Source organism: Neofelis nebulosa, chromosome 1 (genome assembly GCF_028018385.1).
Source record: "Neofelis nebulosa isolate mNeoNeb1 chromosome 1, mNeoNeb1.pri, whole genome shotgun sequence".
NCBI lineage: Eukaryota > Metazoa > Chordata > Mammalia > Carnivora > Felidae > Neofelis > Neofelis nebulosa.
The window spans coordinates 177,121,356-177,128,790 of NC_080782.1; the positions used below are offsets into that span (position 1 = coordinate 177,121,356).

General features: G+C 42.8%; 1 long non-coding RNA gene across 1 annotated transcript; it reads right to left on the minus strand.

Moving 5' to 3' along the window:
- Positions 1-548: 548 nt before the first annotated feature.
- On the minus strand, positions 549-3,818 carry LOC131495849 (uncharacterized). The gene is made up of 2 exons (XR_009254172.1): positions 3,455-3,818; positions 549-907 (listed from the first exon to the last, which is right to left on the minus strand). It is a non-coding gene; the product is annotated as an uncharacterized LOC131495849 (long non-coding RNA).
- Between the last annotated feature and the right edge of the window lie 3,617 nt (positions 3,819-7,435).

A 7,435-nucleotide genomic window follows, 5' to 3' on the forward strand; every position in this document is an offset into this window, starting at 1 on the left:
AACTATTAACTATTAAGACCAACAACTGCTCAGAATAAAAGTCCTTGGCATGGTAACCATTTTCACAAAACTAATTCACTCAAATAGGCATGTCCTAATGGACCAATAAAACTTGCCTTGTCGCGTCTGAATGCAGCGTCACTGCCATTTACAGTTGGCTATAATTGGTAATCACTGCTCAGTGAAAGTGGGAGATGGGGAGGCTTTGTATAATAATACTCTAGACTGGGCTCCTACGGGGCCTTTCATCTGAAAATCTCAAAGCACTTGACAAACACTAATTAATACTCATGACACCCCAGTGAGAGAGGTAAGGATTATTATCCCCATTTTACAGATGAGGAAACGGTGGGGTTAAGTTGGGTAACCTGGTGAGTCAGGGGCAGAATGAGGAGCTCCTAATTCCTAGTCTTGTGCTCATACAAGCATTACAAGGGCCCACCATTGGAAAGATAAAAGGAATTGCACCTCATTTTCAAATACCCCAAGGTGAAGGCATCAATTATAAATGGGATCACAATTAAGTCATTTGATTTTAACAACACTAATACCATCTTGTAATCTTCAAACTTTATTTTAAAATATGAAAATGTTATTAAAAGTGCTTTCTTAGACTCTGAAGTATAAGACTATTTTATCGCGGAAGAAGCAATTGTAGGAATTTAGGTCGAGTAATTTGATAAAGGGCCCGAAAGTGTTTTATTTTTCAGGATGGTGGCTCAGATTCTTTCAACAACTCTAAACTCCCTGAGGCTGGAGATCCATCACTTAAGGTTTTGTATCCAAATGCGGAGCACTGTTGGGCACATCGCTCAAGAAATGTTCGTTACACCGATGAGATTCGCTAAGTGCCAAGGGGCTAGGAGACTTGTGAAATAAACGGGACAGAATCTCATCCTCAGAGGGGCTAGGGATTTAATGAGAGACACAGAATACAAGACAGTAATTAAGAAATGAGGGGCAAGAAGATGGAATGCGCCAAGTGTTCAGTGTAAAAACACCAAGGTTCTAAGGTTCAAATTGGAACACAGATTTTGATGAATTCCCAGATAATAAGACTGCTGTTTCTTATACACCATTATAGCATTAATTCAAACAGTGATGGCAGCTTTCTTCACCTAAAGCCAACTGGCTTCCAAACAGCCCACTGGGTTTTCAATCTCATTATTTAGAATGCTGAGTATTGTAATAAATACTGTTTGGTCCAAGAGAAGACTTGGAAGTAGCTTTAAGGTGGACCTTCTTGTGGTTTCTCCAAAATCTCTCTACCTCAGGGCCTTTGCAGACGATATTAAGTCTACCCAGAGGACCCTTCCTACCATCCATCCCCAACTAGTTCCTCACGCAACTAATTCCCACTTATGCTTTAGATTTCTGCTCAAACAGAATTTTCTGACTCTATAGGCTTGGTTAGCTCTGTGGTTATACCTTCTGAAAACTCTGCACTTTTCCTTCACAATAGCTATCACAGCTTGCAGTTAAATATGGTTTTTCCTTTAATTAATGTGTTCCCATCTCTCTTCTACCTACTGTGGCTCTAATTTCCAAAAAGAGGCCGTGTCTGCTTTGACCACCATTATATTCCTAGCACATAGGAGGTCCTCACAAATGTTAGTTGAATAAATAAACAAACACATATCGTGAATTACTGAGTAACAGTGAACTATAGCATCTGGGGAGAGCTCATATTAAGAGAGGAAAAGCAGCCCCTGCCAATGAGAGCAAGCCTGGAACTATCAGTTAGGCCCCAGCATTGCTACGAGCTGCTCTGGCACTCACAACGAGGCTGGGGTGTTCTCCCATTGAACGTAAACAATTTCACAGGAGACTTGTCATTCAAAGCCACCTAGTGATCATGATAGATCAAGACAAAGACAAGACTGTCACTCCACAATCATGTCTGGACTCAAACAAAAACAAGAATAGAATAATGCTTTTGGCCAAACTTGGTGTCATACCTAAATTATTTGCCTATTGTTTTAATCCCCTTAAATGATCTGTATTTCCTGTTGTCCTATAGATCCCCCCCCCAAAAACCCTTTGCCAGACCATCTTGGAAGCATCCTTGCTCCTCTGTCCAGTTCTGGTCTAACATCTCAGTTCTTCCACTCACAAATTCAAGTTCTGTTTCCTGACTCACCACCCTTCTTTCTCTCTTCATCTGAATATTGCATCTGAAGCCCAGCTTGTTTGAAATCAAACTCATCATCGTCTGTCCTTTCCCACTGCCAAACTAATTCTTCACATCTTACCTCCTTAAATTTAGGTCTCTATTGCTGGTTTACTCCCCATTTACACCTAGCTTTAAAGCAGTGCTCAAACCCGTTTGATTTTTCTTTCCATTCCCTCCTTTCTATTCCCTTGGACCATTCCCAACATTCACTTTCACATTCATGGGGGCACTTGTATAAACCATCGCAGTGGCCTGAGTCCTCTCTCTGCTTGTCTCTTCTCTCCATTCTGTCAGCTGGATCAAATTAATCGCCATCAAATCTTATTATTTTTTTTTTTTTAATTTTTTTCAACGTTTTTTTATTTTTATTTTTGGGACAGAGAGAGACATAGCATGAACGGGGGAGGGCCAGAGAGAGAGGGAGACACAGAATCGGAAACAGGCTCCAGGCTCTGAGCCATCAGCCCAGAGCCTGACGCGGGGCTCGAACTCACGGACCGCGAGATCGTGACCTGGCTGAAGTCGGACGCTTAACCGACTGCGCCACCCAGGCGCCCCTCAAATCTTATTTTGATCGTGTCATACCCCTGCTAATTTTTTTTTTAATTTTTTTTAACGTTTATTTATTTTTGAGACAGAGACAGAGCATGAACAGGGGAGGAGCAGAGAGAGAGGGAGACACAGAATCGGAAGCAGGCTCCAGGCTCTGAGCCATCAGCCCAGAGCCTGACACGGGGCTTGAACTCACGGACCGCGAGATCGTGACCTGAGCTGAAGTTGGACGCTCAACCGACTGAGCCACCCAGGCGCCCCTAATTTTTTTTTAATACAAAGAGACACCTACCAAATATAGTTCAGACTTTTTGTTTGGAGTTGGGGGTTGGGGAGGAATAGGGCCCTGACTAGAAGGAGGAAGCTGCCTCCCCACCCCCACTCCCTCTAGGAAATGAAGGAAAAGATGCTCTTTAGAGAAAGAACCAGGATTCAAATGCAAATTTTTCTGATTCTAAATCTTCTCTGCCTAACCACAAGGCTATGGTACCTCCTTGCTAAGTTTCTTCAACTATGTTCATCTATTTCATTTATAAAATTGGACACCACCCCCCCTCCTGCCACCATGCTGGAAGGTCTGCATAATGATTATGCTTACAAAGAGCCCATGTTACACAAGGACCACTTCTTGATGTCCTCTTGTCTTTCTTCCCCACCCCCTCCTTTGCTGACAATGCAAAAATCTGACAAGAAAAGGAAAGATATGAGCTCACAGTGAAATACACCCACACTGGGTCAAGGCTGCAAGTGAACAATGGCAACAGTCATGGGCACCAATGAAGTTCAGGAATTGTGTGTCAAACGAATGTGCTTCTAAGCTCATCTCCTCTTAACAAACCTTCTAGAATGGTTGCCATGGTGCCCCTGTTATTGTGGCAAAACAGCATCTTAGCCTGGCTAAGGGAACCATCTGTCAAATATGTTCTGAAGCCAACATCCTGTACCTGCCCCATAGGTAGGGAGTGAAGGAAGAGTGGAGGCTACAGTTCTTAAGTTAATGTAGGAATGACTTCTAAAAATCTTTGGGAAGAGTTAGAGAGAATGGACTTTTCTGTTAACATTTAATTTTTTAAAACCATGATTTTTATCAGACCTATTTGAGTTTCTGTTTTTTTCATATAATTTTCTAAAGCAATATAATGTTTAAGAAAGAAAAAATGTTCCATGGAAGCTCAAGAAAAGAGGTCCTGTAGGCACACCTGGGTGGCTCAGTCGATTAAGCATCCGACTGTTGATTTTGGCTCATGTTGTGATCTCGTGGTTGTGAGACTGAGCCCCACATCAGGCTCACCGCTGAGCATGGAGCCTGCTTGGGATCCTCTCTCCCTCTCTCTTGCAAAATAAATAAATAAATAAACTTCAAAAAATAAAAAGTAAAATAAAGCTCAGCCGGAAAGCCCTTATTTGATCCCTGAGAATGTTTCCAGGAGGTGTTAGTTCCCTCCACACCTAAGCAAATGGAGTGCACCAAGCCTAATGGAGGGCTTCTTTGCTGAGGGTGGATCTTGTATCTGGGTCATCCATCTGTGGGCCCTTTTTGAGAGACTTCCACCAAATTATTGGGTGGACATGAGGCCCAAGTGTGGGCTTGAGGAGCAGCCAAGGAAGCTCCCTTCAAATCCTACACTCCTGATGTCCATCTTAACATCCTCAAGAAATGGAGGTGCTCAGATAGCACTCACGTTCCACAGCAGTGTAGGAGACAGTCAACCCATAAACCACAAACACATGATTGTTCTGATCATTGTACGTTGAATGTCGGCTAAGGTCATCTTGGAAAGCATATCTGAGCAGGTGACACTCATCAGAGAGACCTACAGCGGCTCTGGTCTGCTCTTGGAAAGACTCCACTCCAGTTGGGCAGAGCCGCACCTGCAGAGGGGCAAGATGCGTTGGGGGACACGGAGGGGAGGCTACGGCAAGAATACGGGTCTGAACCAGAGGGGAAGCAGTGGAGGCAAATTAATAGGGGAGAAAGTGATCTGAGATGTATTTGATATATGCCAGAGAAAGGCTGAAATGAGGGGGAGAACATTCATTCAAGGTGGAGGGGCAGATCTTGAGGAAGAGACAGAAGGCAAGAGCCCTGAGCAGGGTTCTACAGGTTTGGAGGGTTCTTGCTAGTGGAAATGGCAGCTCCTGGAGGAGGCAGGACTGGATGTTTTAGTACAGACACCCTGAAGGTAGGGTCATTCGGCAAGCAGTGGGGAGCACTAAAGGTTTTTAGCAAAAGATTGATCTGATAAGAATGGTATTAGGAATCTTATCTGTGTTCCTATACCTGCCACAGATACTATTCTTTAGATCATCTATGTCAGTGGGGTTCTTTCCGGTTGCATTTGGCTGTAATGTTTCATTATAACTAGCTCTTAACGTTTATTTATTTTTATTTTTTATATTTATTTCTGAGAGAGAGAGAGAGAGAGACAGTGCGAGTGGGGGAGGGACAGAGAGAGAGACACACACACACACAGAATCCAAAGCAGGCTCCAGGCTCTGAGCTGTCAGCACAGAACCCGATGCTGGTCTTGAACTCAAGAACCGCAAGATCATGACCTGAGTCGGACGCTTAACTGACTGAGCCACCCAGGCACCCCTCATTATAATTCATTCTTATTTAATGCCAGTGTCACTCCAAGGGGAGATTTATTGTTTTCCATTAATAACGGAAATAATGGAAATAATAATGGAAATTATTAATTTTCAATTAATACCAGCTCCCTTCCTTTTTTTTTTTTTTTTTTTTTTTTTTTTGCAATTAGTAAGTGCTCTTTTCCCCAATTCCCTTTCTCCAATGCTGACTTGGTCATTTTGCTTTCATCAGTTCCTTCAGTTATAAAACATGTGGCTTTGCCATGGTTGATTAAAACGGACTAGCAATATTTTTATAACATTTCATCTCCAGGGCTTTTTCACATTTCTTTAAAGTCTCTTTTGTGGGCTTCTATTTTTAATTCTTGCATGCATCATATTCAAGTATCAATTTCTTTTTCACTTCAGCCGTTTTTCCTATTGTCTTTTCTTTCCTCTTAAATACTTCTTACTAGTGGTTCACGAATTCCAATGCTTCCTCTCACTGTTGTGTTTCAGTAACTGTGATTTATAGGACTTCTTACAAGAACATCCCCCCAGTGACCCACGTTCTCCTGCCCTACTTGTTCAGGAATCAGCCTTCAGAAACTTCATCACGTGAGCAGTGAGCTTGACTCTTGTCTTCCGCTGACACTTCACATTTATGCCTACAGCACAGCTCAGCATTCACCTTTTAGTTCAGCTTTCACCCTTCATGGTTTTCTCCAAAGCTCTCATTTTCAGGGGAGAACTAAGATGAGAAGGATATTAGGGCCAAATCCTTAAGTCAAAAGATTTGAAAATGCCTGAGAATGAGTAAGTCTAGTGATCTGAGTATACCTCAGAATAGTTGGCAGTTTCATCTGTTATCTGCCTAAGAATCAACAAATATTCAATGTTTATTTATTTTTGAGCAGGATCAAGAGAGAGAGAGAGCACGAGTAAGCAGGGGAGGGGCAGAGAGAGAGAGGGAGACACAGAATCCGAAGCAGGCTCCAGGCTCTGAGCAGTCAGCACAGAGCCCGATGCGGGGCTTGAACTCACGAACTACGAGATCATGACCTGAGCTGAAGTTGGATGCCCAATCGACTGAGCCACCCAGGCGTCCTGAATCAACAAATATTCAAATAAGTGTTTTCACAGCTTTTCAGGGCCAACAAATTTCAAAACAGAGACAGAACTACATGAGTAATGAAAATGCTCCTTCAAAAGTCAGCCAGTTCTTCTGAAACGCATGAACGGACCCAACATTTTACATTTCATTTTGAAAGTATGTATGGGGGCACCTGGGTGGCTCAGTCAGTTAAGTGTCTGACTCTTGGTTTCGACTCAGGTCATGACCTCATGGTTCGTGGGTTCGAGCCCCACCTTGGGCTCTGTGTTGATGGTATGGAGCCTGCTTGGGATTCTCTCTCTCCCTGTCTCTCTCTGCCCCTCCCTTCTCATGCTGTCTCTCTCAAAATAAATAATAAACTTAAAACAAATGAAAATATATATGAATTTTAGAAAACGGTCCACCTTTGTTTAAGAATCTCAAAAAAGAAAAAAGAGATAACATGATAGTTTCTACATTACATCTTGTTTAACTTCCAGTTTTAATGATTACATGTGAAGGCATTCAAAAGCACAAACCACTTTGAAAGCCCAGGTTTCTGCCTTGCTATACCTGAAAAGCTGAAAATATGAATTTCTCTCAGGAAACCAAGCCTCCAAATGCTATGGTCAAAGCAATTGAGTGAGCAGTTGAGGAACCAGCCTGATCATCTTGCAATGCAGGTATATAAATAATGGTAGAATTCCAAAATATAAGAACATATAGGAAAACTGTGCGGCTCTAGAAAGAACAATGCTTTCTAGAATGTAAGATTGAGTACAAGTTATAACTGTGCCACTAAGAAGGTGTAACCAGCCCTTTGACAGACATTTCTCCACTTCCTTTTTGTGGGAGACAACGCGGCAGTGGCTCTATTTTCCTCCTTGAACCTGGAAGGAACCAGCCAAATGCTCTCTCGGGGCAGTGGGAAATCTTGATGGCCAAGGCCACTGCTGGCATTAGGAAGAGGGAAGTATTGTGTAGGTGACCCTGCCACTCATCCCAGGGAATAGCATGGTAGTCCTGGGTCACCAGAAATACCAGAT